We start from the raw sequence: 14,431 nt of genomic DNA on the forward strand, positions 1-14,431 counted from the left end.
TTGTTTTTTGCAGGAGAAACAGTAAGAGAGGAAGTCAGCTAGAGTCAGACAATTTATTGCATCAAGAACACACGAGACTTCCAGATCAAAGCATATCTCACTATCTTCTAATCCTTTCCACAATACTTTGTTTGTGAAAATTAACTCCTCTGGTTTTCTGAAGGATTATTCAGTAAATAATTTATTCAAAGAAAAACAGGTATGTTTCCAAATCAGAGATATGGAGTTACAGACACTTCAAATGAGATGGGGCTAACGGGGCAACTTAAACCTTATTCCCTACCTAGTTTTTTATTCTGGGTGGGAATTAAAATATGGAAGAAGATGAGTTTATCAAAGTACAACACTAAACTCAGATTTCTTTCAGAGAATATGATCAGGGTGCACTATCTGAAGATATTTCACAACAACCTTAGAGCTATACTTTTTTTTTTTAATTAAGGATTTCAATTAGAAAAAAAAGGAAGATCCTATCATTATGGTTGAGAACTAAATACATTTGTTTTTTAATTTAAAGTCCATAGTGAAGACTTTTGTCTAATCAAGACACGTTTCTATGAAGAATCACCATAAGAAATACGAAGAGAAAGAAAACAAGAAAAATAGGAGAGGGAGGAGATTACATTGAGAAAAAAAGTACGTTTTCTTACATAAAATAAAATACAAATGATTGCTTTGCATAAGGAGAAAAGCAAAGCAATGAAAAGGAAACCTCTTTACAGTGATTGTGAAGCTGAAAAAGATGAATTTAAGGATAGCGAAGCATAAAAAATAGTGACGAATTCAATGGCCAGTTATGAAAATGGCACTTATCCTAAAGGAATGTCTGGAAAAGTGTTTCCAGTGGAAGCTGGTGAATGGCTGTGCCCCTGGTGAAAATGAAAGTAGGGAGCCACAGCCAGCCAAGGGAGGAGCATCAGAGGGAACATTCCGCTGGCCAGGACAGATGATGAAAGCTGAGCAGCCACACTCAATGCCAGGTCTGGGGCAGTCTGGAGAGAGAGGAAGCCAAGGTGGAGCCCGAATTGGTAGGAAAAAAATACCCAAATCCTAAGTTATAAAAAGCAAAACCAGAAAGGTCACTTAGGTACCCCTTACCCTTTAGCTTATGCATGTAATTGTGGGATATTAAAGTAATGTTTAGGAAGAGCATATCTTTGATGATGTTATCAAAACAAAATTGGAAGAAGGGAGTATTTTGAAGTTACTTTAAGCACTTTATTTAATAGTAATTCGAATTGATGGTATTTTTGATACATTATTTGGTTTATTTCTATAAGTAAGGTAATCATAATTTACACTTGGAAAAGACCCTAGAGATTTTTTATAGATGAAGAAACTGAGGACCTGGAAGTTGTGATTTTCTAGACGTTTATTTTTAAGCACACACTAGCAGACATCATCTGTCCAATATGAGGGAATAAAATATACAAAGTCACCTATGGCCATGCCACCCTGAACAAGCCCGAACCTGTCTGATCTCTGAAGCTAAGCAGAGTTGGACTTGGTTAGTACTTGGATGGGAGATCTCCTAGGAAGACCAGGCGCTGTAGGCTTAAAAAAAAAAAAAAATGGCCATTTGAGACTGCTTTCCTTTCTTCCTTCTTCCTTCCTCTTCCTTTCTTCTTTCTTTCCCTCTCTCTTTCCTTCCTCCTAAGATTAGAAATATCCTCCTAATGCTATCTATTCTAAAGTGTATGATTGAAACTATTATTCAGGTCAATTTAGGTGAAAATATAACAGCATATTTTTTATATAGCCATATATTTAAGCCTTATAATTAAGAGAAAAGTACATTTTAGAATGATCTTATTTTTGCCTCATTTCTACATTTTACTTTGCTTTTATGGACCTGACATTTATGTGTAACATCTTGTAAAAAGCAACTTGTTTTAAAAATAAAACAATCAAGCAAAAATTGGATATTTTTTGTACAATTTTTTAGCAATAATCTTTAAAGTACTGTCACTAGAAACTATAAATCTTATAGTTGGATTCTCCTCATTTTAAGTGTCAAAAGTAATAATAAACTAAGAGTGCTTCAAACTCTGTAGTAAATAGTAGACATCTTGCAGTGCTAAAATCTTTAGCATTAAAAATATTTAGAGTTTACAAGCAGACATGTGAACCTAAAAAAAATTATAGGATTTAAAAACCTTATGTGACCTTCTGCTTTAATCGAGCCAAAATACATTAATTAAAGCACCATCGAATTTAGAGGAGGAAATGGCCTATTAGGTCATTCAGTATTTCCCTTGCTAAATTTGAACTGTTCTCTGCAGCATATTTTCTAACAGTGTAAACCTGGTTTTGAAAGTTTCACGTGATAACACTTTTCACCACATCCTTAAAAAGTTATTCATCTAGTTGAGCTTCAAAGGAATAGGAAGCTTTCTTTTCTTTACGTGATTCCACCAGCTTCCCTGCCAGGTACCCATCTCCAGCAGTCTTCTTCCCTTTTTTTTTTTTTTTTAGTATTTGAATTGTATGGAGCCAACCTGAAGGAAAATTGAAAAAGTGGCAGAACTTTGCCAATAGTGAACGCCTTCTTCCTGCTCCCTCTCCAAGCTTAGACACTGACAATGATGTGTCGCCCCTTTTACTTAAAATTATCCTGCCCTCTCCCTTTCTTTGAACCGTCAGTTTCCCTGAAAGAAGGCTACAGGAGTTTAAAATTATATTTATCATCGATTAGAGATTGATTTTCTTTTATTATTAGCTGTGTTTGCACAGGCCTTTGTGGAAAGCAGGGATTTCATTACTGCAGCCTGTTTAGAATCGGTACAACATGCCAAGCTGTAATTATCCATAGCTAATTTATCTTCTCTAAATCACTTGAAGAGTAGAGAAAAAATTGGGGTTTATACCTTGAGAGTGATAAATCATTTAGTTTCATTCTAACTCAACCGAGGTAGTCATTCTGTAAGTGAACTAAAAGGCAGGTTTTGAAATGTGGGTCAACATTTGCCAAAGTATAAACATAGTGATTCAGGAGGTATTTAAAACACTTACATTATATATGGGCCACTGTGTGCTAGTGTTGGCTCATACCTGCCCAGGAGCGCAGATTTGTTAAATTTTCGGGAATTTCGAGAGCCAATTAAAAACACCCATGATGAAATTATATAAACTAACAAATAAATTGTATGGAAACAAAGGCAATCAATTCTAAAAATTCATCATTTTCAAAATTATTTTACTACATTTTAATGTGATCAGTGCTCTTGAGATTATTTATATCTACTGCCTCTGTTTGGTGGAAATATTATAGGCTAGTAAACTATTAAGCGTTTCTTCCTAACATTGCGTTCAATGACTTCATGCTGATGGCTTGAAATAAGCAAAGGCTACAAAGCAAAGCTCTTTGCTCCACCCTTTCCAAAAACTGGTTGTTATTCATTTACCATCACATCATTGTTTACAAAACGATAACATAACTTTGTTAAAATAAAAAACCCTAAGCACATATAGGTAAGGAAAAGGGAAGACATTGAATATCTACTAGCAATTTTATCAGTTGTCATTCTTGTATGTTCACTTTGATACCACTACACCTTTTTGCTGAATTCTGTTATCAATTTATTTTACTAATATTATTCATACTATAATAATTGTGATATAATATACAATTAAAACATGAAATGAGAAAATTAAAAATGTAATCAAAATAAGTTTGATTATTAGAAGCAAAGCTGTATATATCACTTTGTAATCTGATGGGTTAGTTCTTGAAAGTACTGATTTGGTTAGAAATTTCCTAGAAACAAAATAAAAATGAAACTCAGTTAATTATATTGTGCTTTTTATCTGAAGAGACATTCATTTTTCTTACCACAGAATGCAAGGACTAATGCATTATATGGATCATTATGAAATAGATATTAAATAATATGTTTTTAATGTTGTAAATCTCTTGGGGTCACCAGGTTAAAATCTAGTAAACAGACTCCAAATATATGTTTTTTGAATCAATGAATTTATGAGCAATCTATAGCTAAACAGATTTTTTTTCTGGTAACCTTCTGTGTAAACCCAAGTTGTAAGTTTAACATATTGAAGAATTTCTCTGATAGAGTTAAAGCATAGAAAATAGAGAGAGAAGCATTAAATTTTCAACAAATATATTATCTTCTATGTGCTACAGTCTTAAAGATTTTATAAAACAGATATGCTCCTGGTTTGTGAGACCTAAAACATAAAGTGGAATATTTTTACTACTCTCATTTTAACTATTCTCTTAAGTGATAGAAGAATTAAGTTCCAGTCTTATTAAGACTTGCTAAAGACACATAGTAAATAGGTGGTGATGTCTGAACTGCACCCCACCCGTCTGGCAGCAGATGTCTTTAGATGTTGTCAAGAGCTCAGTCTCAAGCAAGTAGCCACATCTTTGCCAAAGGAAAAAAAAAATCCATGACCTTAAGATATTAAGATATCAAGTATATAAGAAGCAAAATTAACTTTATTTTTTTACAGAAAACTTCATGTTATAACTTATTTTTGCTTAGATGCGTACCTCCAAGGAGGTGGACTACAGTTGTATTTTAGAAAAAAAAATAGATATTTCTCTATAAAATGTGGCAAACTATTCCACAGGCCATGTGACAGAAAGCTCACAGACCAAATTAAGATGCTTAAATCACATACGCAAGAATGCACATACACACGTGCACTTCAAGATATAGTAAAATTTTGGGTCATTATTTGTAGATTTGCAGATTTGTTATTATAATCCACCAAAATGTTCTGTTTTTTTTTTCTGCAGAATAAGCTCATCTATACTGACTTATACACTCCCTATTTACTTTATGAAGTCAGCATAATTTTAATACCAGAAGTTTATATCTGGCAAATGTATAAAAATAGAGCTACATACCAACCCTGATGTGAAAAAAAGGGGCAACCTTTAAAACAAAATACTACCAAATAGCAGTGTAGTGAAATAATAATATTTTAAGTAGTGTTCATTCCAATAGTTCAAGAGTAACTCACTATTAGAAAGCTATCAGCACACAATTTAAGTCAAAAAATTAAAGAAAAAAATCCCATAAATCACAACAGAAGATGCTACAAAGGCATTAAATAAATTTCACCTAGAAGTATAACATTCTAGAACATATGTAGAAGAAAACTTCTGAAGTATGATAAAAATTTAGTGTGACTCAAATTATACATGTGTTTAATTTATTCCCAAAGTTGATTTCATATTCGGAAAATAATATGTCTTGAGTACTTTCAAGTGTCAAGAAAAATATCGCAGGAAATTAAGATATAAGTGTTTCACAAGATCCAGATTTGAAAATAAAGTATGAAATCTTGAGATATTACTATAAATGTCTCTTTTTGGTGTACATGGAGAAAATATTATTCTGGGAAACTATGAAAGCCAGCTGACTTATATTACAGAATAGTTTATATCAGAAGCACCAGTTATGTGAATTATTGCCTGATATTTCAATTTCTGCTCAGGATAAATCTCAGCATGAGTGTTTTCAGTTTTAATCAGGAATTCCAGCAGCCCAAAAGCTTCTGCCTCCATATGTGCTAGTTTTGTGTTAATGCTAGTCACTTGCATAAGAACTCAGTACCTTTCAAGCTCCTCTAAGAATCCAGTCTCACACTATCGATTAGGAGTAATGTACAAGTTATTGAAGATTTCACATGGGAGACAGTGAAATATTGTATATTAATATTGGATATCCCTTAAAAAGGTACATAAACAATCCCCAAAGTTCTGTCAGTTCTCAGAAGGGTTCTTGTGGTGGTGTGACCACCAGGGGCAGTGAAAGTCCTTTGCCTTAACCAGTTCTCCCACAATGGATCCATCTGGCTGGTTTGTCTCATTTGCATGATACAGAGCTTCTGCCCCCAAACATGTATCGATAAAGTTAAAATTATTATAAGTAAAACTAAGAGTCTTCCAGTTAAAATGACCTACTTTGCTTATAAGGTAGGTTCAGTAATCATTTTGATTACTGGAGCTGAAATTGGATTCCCATTCTCAATTCAAAGAGACATTATTTAAAAAGAAAATATTAAAATAAAGAGCTCTCCCAAGTGAAAAATTTGAAAATAAAAACATCTCCACACTTTTAATGTATAAAGATAAATTATAGGGAAAATTCACAGCCGGTGTTTCGTTCCGTGTCTGTGCAGAATGTGCTGCCATATAGGAACATCATTTATCTACTCAGTGCAGTTCTGCAACACATCAGGGCATGCTTGCAGGGAAATTTCCTTTACTGATTTCTTGAATCTCTTTTCAGCATCCTCCTAACCTACATTTCAAATTCTAACTTCTATGAGCTCGAGTGTCATTGTCTAAAAAATAGAAATAATCTTTAGGAAACTGTTAAAATAAGTATATATCTAGATAGATAGATAGATAGATAGATGATAGATAGATAGATAGATAGATAGATAGATAGATAGATAGATAGATACAGTTTTTTGCCTAGCACAAAATAGATATGCAACTAAATGCTAGTTATAATAATCATTAGAAAGAGGTTGTGAGTTCAACTCTTTTATCTTTTATCTTTCACTGAAAAGTAGTAACACTTAGAGGGTGAACTCTAACTTCACTGCTTTATCTTAAAAGCTTAGCAGTTTGCCTGGAACATAGTTGACAACAAAAATCAAACAAAACGCAACACAATAAAACAACAACAGTAATGTCAACAACTACGTGTTGCATGTTGGGTGGACCCTGATGCCTTTATCTTCACGGCTTGGACCTAATTCTTCAGCCTTTGCACACTTTCATCTGTGCTAAGTAATTTTATAAGTACAAAGACAGCATCAGGACACATGTTTCTTGTGAAGATCACTTTCAGGAAAAATATTACAAACTTAGTATTTCTGTTTCTGTGAGGTCATTGCCTAATTAATTCCCATAGAGAATCAAGTCTAGATTCCTGAGCATGGCATAGAGAACCAACAAGGTATGAAATAACACCATGGTTACTCTTCTAACTACATTTCCTCTCATTCCTTTGACACACTGCACACTACAGTCATATGGAACTACTTAAAATTTCATATATCTATACCTTTACACGTTTGATTTTTTAAAAATTATTTTTAGAAGAGATTTAGATTTACAGAAAAATTGAGTAGATAATACAGAGTCCCCACACACCTCAAACCCTGTTTTCCTTATTAATATCTAATATAACTATGGTACTTTTGTTGCAGTTAATGGACCACTATAGATATATTATTATTATTATTATTAACTAAAGTTTATCTTTTATTCATATTTCCTTAGTTTTTGCTTGCCATCTTTTTTCTATTTTAAGGTCTCATCCAAGATACCACATTACATTTTGCTATCATGTCTCCTTTATGCTCCTGTGAGCTGTTGTAGTTTCTCAGACTTTCTTTTTTCTGGATGGCTTTGACAGCTTTGAAGAGTATTGGTGAGGTATTTTGTAAAATGCCCCTCACTGAGATTTTTCTGATGTTTGGTCATAATAGACTGGTGTATATGATTTGGGGAGGAAGTCTAGAGAGGTAAAGTGCCATTTTCATCACCTCAAGTTTGATTTTCATCATATCAAGGGTACATACTATGAATATGACTTAACAATATAGATAATTGACCTTAACCGCCTGGCTGAGGTAGTGTGTGTCAGGTTTCCCTACTGTGAAATCAATCTTTTCTTATTTCTTTCGATACTGTACTCTTTGGAAGAATGTCACTATGCATAGTCCACAATTAAGGAGTGGGGAGTTAATTTCACCCCCTTGAGAGTGGAGCGTCTACATAAATTATTCAAAATTCTTCTGCATGAGTGATTTGTGTCTTCTCTCCCACTCCTTCATTTATTCATTCACCCATTCATTTCTTTAATCATTTATTTATTTATTTATACCAGCACAGAATCATGAATATTAATTTTATATTTATTACTCAAATTATTTTAGCTTTCTTTAGTCTTTGAGAGCTTTCTCAGTTCCTTTGACATTTTCTCATCGTTGTAGGTTGTTTTCTTTTCTAAAAGCACTTTCTAACTTTCTGGAACTACAAGAAGTTCCAGGTCCATCTTGTCTATTTCCTGCTACAATCCTAGCATCAAACATTTTTCTAAAGAATCCTAATTCCTTTTATTGTAGAAATCAAGATCTGGGAACTAGGTTGGCTTATTGCCGCTGTAACATCATGGGTCTTTTAGCTGACAGAGCAAGGAGGTTATATATATAAAGTTCTTTAAAGAATGTTATCCATTTTTTTCTAAGTTAAATTTACTTTTATATAGTTGTTCATAATATTCCCTTATAATACTTTTAATATCTTTAAGATCAGCCATGATATTCCTCTCGCATTCTTGATACTGGTAATTTGTGCCTTATTCCTTTATCCTCACTAATTTAATTATTTTGTTATGTACTTGATATGCTGAATGATACGTTCTAGAGAATTTGAATTTTGTTATCTTCTTATAAAGAGTGTTGATATTTGTTATAGACAAACTATAGCAAATATAGACAAACTATTGCCTAATTGCCTTGAACTTGTGGAGGATAGATCTTTTGTTTTTTCTTAGTTGTTGATGAATCCCTTCGTCCTGACATATTTATTCCTACCATATAGTCATTCTGGGACTTAAATAGAAAGCCAGTTATTTATCAAGGTGCTTTAATAATGCAGGATTCAAACTCCAAAGTCTAATCTTTATTCTGCCTTTTCGTCTGTTTAACTATTGTTTTCCACTCTTTTCCTGGAAGTTCCCTTCATCCTTACAAACACACTTTCAATTTAGTCAAAGCTTACATGGGAGTTAATATGCAGATGTTGAGGTTTCCCACTCTGTGGCTCTCCCTTCTTTCTTAGATACGCTTTCTCTATTTCAGATTTTACAAGAAGTTCTAAAATCTGTTCTCTGACAGCTTGAGCCAAAAAAACATGAGCCTCTTTTTGAGATCTAGCCAAACTGCACTGTATATGCTGTGGACTGTGCTCAGGAGAAAAGCTCTATAAATGTGGAGTCCACCCATTAGTTTCCTTCTTTCAAAAATATAATCTCTTGAGAGTTGCCTACTATTGGTAGTATTTTACTCTAACACTAATGTAAACTATTTAAATAAATAAATAAAACAATATAAATATATTAAATTCAAATAAAATAAATTTTATGATTATGTCTTTTGGCCTCATTTATTAATATTTACAAACCTTAATTATTTTATTTGACTAGTAAAATGAATCCTAGCTACAAAACATATATCTCATAACTAATTATGAAAAAGTGAAATTATAATGCAAAATACTAAAGGGTTTTGTATCCCCTTTATTAAAGATGTTTGAGATTTCACTTGTAGAAAACTATTAAATAAATTGTGGCAACTGAAATAGAATTTTAATAAATTCAAAAGACATAACTTATAAAGTACTATACAGAATAAAACAGTTGTACAAATAAACTTTTAATGTGTTTCCATTTTAGTCAGATTGTGAAATATTTAACCATGACACACAAAAAATTAGTTTTGTTTAAAAATTTCTAAACTCTTAAAGAATTTTCATCTGATAAATGTAAAACCTATTCACCAGATAATATTATCTTTGCTCTTAAACATATTTTCCCTGTTTTTTTAATGAAGATATTCTTTTCTTACAGCATTTATGAGTTTACTTTCTTTATAAATAAAGCTGTGCAGAGTTAGGGAGTAGGACCATGTTAGTGGTCTCTCATTTTCAAATGCACTAACAAGGTTGCTGAGATCTCCACTGGAGACAAAACAGCAGGACCCCTGCTGTAGATCTCTCATAATGTGGGGAGACCATTGTACATTCAGCCTATAACCTAGGTCAAAAAGCTATGAAGTCATGTCTTTGATGATAGTTATGTATTGTGCCTTGTCATCTCATACTCCCTCGTCTTTGAGAAAAAAAGAAAAAAAATCTTCATCAGAAACATAGGCACAGAGAGGGTAAACTCAACAAATGTATACCGTTTTCTACATCATTTTATTTCTGAAAGACTGTTATCCAAATCTGTAATTCTAGTCTAAGCTAGACCAGAATCCACAGAGCATTCTTCCAGACCCATAGTAACGTACTCTGCCCTCTCTTTAAGCACTTGCACTAGAAATGTATTTCACACTGACTCTTCTCATAGTACTCAGCTAGGGGCTAGGAAGAAAAGACATTACTTATTTGAGAATGCTTATACTGAAGAACAGAACATATTTATATGAACAAGTAAACATCAACACTGAGTGATACATGAGGTACGAGTGACCATGTGGATCACAGCTAGGTCTCAAAGAACATACTTTGGTGAGAAGAGAAGCCTAGAATAAAGGAAACAATTTTTCAGATGGGGGAAATTAGCTCAAGCAAAAGTAGAGAGGTATTAAAAAGAATGCTATATTTAGGGAAAATAAAGTGAATGGATAATCCTTGCAGATTATAGAGTGACCATAGAGATAGGGTAGGAGAGAGAGATACTCTATAATTGAAATGTGGTGAGGTTGAGTTGTTTATTTCACAAAGTTCTTGTCAGAAAAAAGTTCATAAAGACAAAGAGGTAGCTCCTATCATATTGACTATTTTAAAGTTTCTATTTCTGTATTACTCAGCCATAGGAAGAGATGAAATACTCCCATCTGCAACAACATGGATAGACTTTGAGATAATCATGCTAAGTGAAATGAGCCAGACAAAAAAAATTGAAAACCACATGATATCGTTTATATGTGGGATATAAACCCAAAAGCAACAAATGAACAGGACAAACAAGCAGAGACTCATAAACATGGACAATAGACTAGTGGTTACCAGAGGGGAAGGCGGGGAGCGGGAAGGTAGATGGGGTAAAAATAGTCAAATATGTAAAAGTGAAGTTATGTAAATTATATCAAGTGAATAAAAAAATAAGTAGAGTAAAAAAATGTTTCTATTTCTGATAACTGCAAATTTTAGGAGTGATTCTGTTGGAAAATAAATTTAAACTACATCTTCTCTGAGTAAACATCTTTTGATGACTAAGCTGAACTCTGAGGTGACTTTGTGTGGGCTTCTCTGTTGATTGCCATTTTTAACTGAGTCAGTTCTGGAACACTGGAGTTTTATTTTTACAGTACAGATCACACAGGATGCTTCACAAAATTTATCCAATTGATCAGAATCCTTTAAGATGACTCATAGGAGTCAGTAAATTCTAGTCAGGCAGGGATTCTTAACAAGTAATTTTTAAAATATTTTGACAGACTATATGATAAATGGATACAAGAATGCTGTCTCAAAAGAAATTTAAAGATAGCTCTTCAGACATAAGATGAAACCAGCCATGGGACCTGGAGCCAACAGAGTTGTAATTTGTTGTAACTTGAACTAAGGCATATATTATCAAGGGCATATAGAAATTTTAAAATCTCAAAATTAATTTACCTTTATCTCAATTTGCTGTAACTTGAATATTCTCTTTAGAATATTCAGCATTAATAGATAAGATTTTGTAGATTCAGCATTTATATCAAAAGAGAAGATAAAGTGTTTATGTTAAGAAATCCAATGATTCAAGCCATTTAAATGAATATTTATTAAGCACCTGTGTTGTATAACCCACCGTTTTTTATTCGATAGATAAAGGTGGGCAATATACTATTCCTGTCCTTAAGAAATTTACAGTCTAATGATGGGGACAGAATACATAGCTAATTGTAAGATAGAGTGTGATAAGTGCCATAGAGGTCAAATAAAATATTATGGAATTACAAACAGTAGTAAGAGAAGTGGTAGAAGAGGAAATATGGAGAAATAGAAGGGAAGAGGAAATTTTGGGTTCTGGGTCAGGGTGTGTGATAAACAATGTATGCACATTATCTTATTTAATTTTATTAATTATTTTATGCTATAAGCATTATTGTTATATCAAAAAAAATTAATGAAGAACTTTGAGCCTCTGGAATTCAGTAACAAACTCTTAGAACTGGAAAGCTCACATACTCATATTTTTCTGACTTTAAAATCTCCTCTTAAATAATTCAGAATCACTGCACTATACTGCCTCCTAGGGGAAAGTTCCATGGAGATTACAACCTCACTCAAAGGGAGGTAAAGATGAAAATAAGAGCATTCTTCAAAGTCACAAATATGAGAGGGGACAGTATTTGTCCAGGAAATGCTAATAATAAAATAGACCCAGAGCATCAGGTGTATCCTGTTGGGCAAGAATGTATTGTATATGCTTTATATATTGTACAAAACATAAGACTACACTGGCAGAGCCTCAACTCCCGAGAAAGAAGCTTGGACTTGACTATGTACACTGAGGTTCCTTTTAAATGGAAATGACAGTATTCAAATGACCATTTTGATGATTTTAAGTAAATCAATATCTCCCCCTTTTTAGATCTTATATTCATGTTTCTTTATGGTAAACACAGCATTTCAGAATGTCTTAAAACAACCAGTCTTTTTAAATTTCCCCCAAATGAATTTAAACAGAAAGAAACAAACATAACAAAGAAATCACCATACTATTCAGTTAAGAATCCTCGGCCAGTGATTTATATTGTGATCTGTTAAGCACAGTTCGTTCTATGTTAAAAATCTTTTCCACAATGGATTAAAAAAAAAAAAAAGTCTCAATGCCATTCACAGTAACACAGTTCATTTTTTGTTTGTGCAAATAAACAACTAATGTGTTTTTCCAATTCAATAAAATGTGTTCTTCTTTCCATATGTGATGGTTGAATACATCAATCATTAAGAAATTTGTTAGTTTCTCTGGCTTCAGATTTTTGTAGAAATTCTATCAGCACAAGGTACTCTATCAAATGCTAGTAGCAATAATTTAATGAGGTTGGTGATGCTCCAAGTCCAGAGTTTGCTTTTCTTTGAGGAGTTTTATGGAGAATAGAACTGTCATAGTTTTCTGGCTGATTAAGCACCAAACAGTCCTGCCCTTTGCCTGGTTTATATCATTTTCCAGTATCATACATGACTTGCTGATTACTTTCAAGTCCTTTATTGGATTGTTTCTTTCTTATCAGTCTGCCTCTGAGAATCACTGAATCTGAATTATTTATAACTTTTGAACTCATTTTTGTCCAACTCTATTATTTTAGAGAAGAGTAATCTGATGAAATAATTGACTATAACCTTTCAGCTGGTCAGTACTCATCTGGAACTTGCACCTGGGCTCCCAGCCCAACTATGTTACACTTCTCTTTTCATTCCCCTGCCCTTCTTAAAGCTCAGGTTGTGTTCTCACTATCAATTCTGTTATAAAGGTTTGTTGTTGAATGTACGAATTAGGTAAACCAGAAAATAATTTATGTTGATCCCAATTAATTTTTTTAAATTTCAATCTTACAGTAAAGTTGTAAGAGGTATATAGTAAACATACATATACCTTTCCCTTTGGGTCATTAGTTCTTAATATTTTGCCACATTATCTTCCTTCCCTTCCCTCCTCCCCTCCTTCCTTCTTTCCTTCCTTCCTTCCTTCCTTCCTTTCCTCTATCTCGCCCTCTCTCTCCATCTCTCTCTCTATGTATATACACACATACACATACATATATATGAGACATATACATATATATACAATGTAAATTCATACATATACAAAATATGTATACATACACATATATATTCATAAGCATACATATATTATTTATTTTCTCTGACACAGAAAAAATGTCAGACATCATGAAAATTCAGACATCATGAAAATTCACCCTTAAGTACTTTATTGTGCATTTTCTTCTCTTTGTTCCCCCAAATTCTCATACATCACTATAATACAATTATTATGTTCAAGAAATTTAAGTTGATACAATACTATTACCTAATATATAATCTTTATTTAAATAATCACTTACATTCCAGTAATGTATCTTACAGCCATTTATTTTTCCTTCTGATTTAGGAAAAACCAAAGATCAAAATTGCTTATTATCATTTCTCCTTAGACCTCTTGTTTCTAGCAGAGTTCTACTTTTTTTTTTTAAAAAAAAAAAGTCTTTTATGACACTGATATTTTTGAAGACTCTTGGTCACTTTTTTCACTGTTTGGATTGATCTGAATTTTCCTCATTATTAGAATCAAGGTAAACATTTTCATCAGAAACACTACTAAAGTGATATTGCATCTTTCTCAGTGCATTAATTCAAGAAGCACAAGATGTCAACCTAATCCATCATTGGTGATATTAAATTAATCTTCTTGTTAAGGTGATGTTTAGGTGATGAAAACCTGTTAAGAGGTTAAATGTTATCTGAATTCTAAGTTCGTTGTATAGTATCTACCAGAGTGTCTATATATTTCAATTTTTCTATTTTGTATATTTTAAAACTTAAAAGTATTGGTTACATAGTGAAATATTTCATCTTTAGCATTATACACTGTACCTCAAGGCTAATTTGTTTGAATCATTACCTCCTTTCTCGATACCAAAGTTTAATATATTCTGAAGT

At 32.7% G+C, this 14,431-nt stretch overlaps 1 pseudogene; it reads left to right on the forward strand.

Annotated features, from left to right (window-relative positions):
• The first annotated feature begins 1,437 nt into the window (after positions 1 to 1,437).
• On the forward strand, positions 1,438 to 1,556 carry LOC112474857 (annotated as a pseudogene).
• The last annotated feature ends 12,875 nt before the right edge of the window (positions 1,557 to 14,431 follow it).

The sequence above is a fragment of the Pteropus alecto genome, unplaced genomic scaffold, assembly GCF_000325575.1.
Source record: "Pteropus alecto unplaced genomic scaffold, ASM32557v1 scaffold7, whole genome shotgun sequence".
Classification (NCBI taxonomy): domain Eukaryota; kingdom Metazoa; phylum Chordata; class Mammalia; order Chiroptera; family Pteropodidae; genus Pteropus; species Pteropus alecto.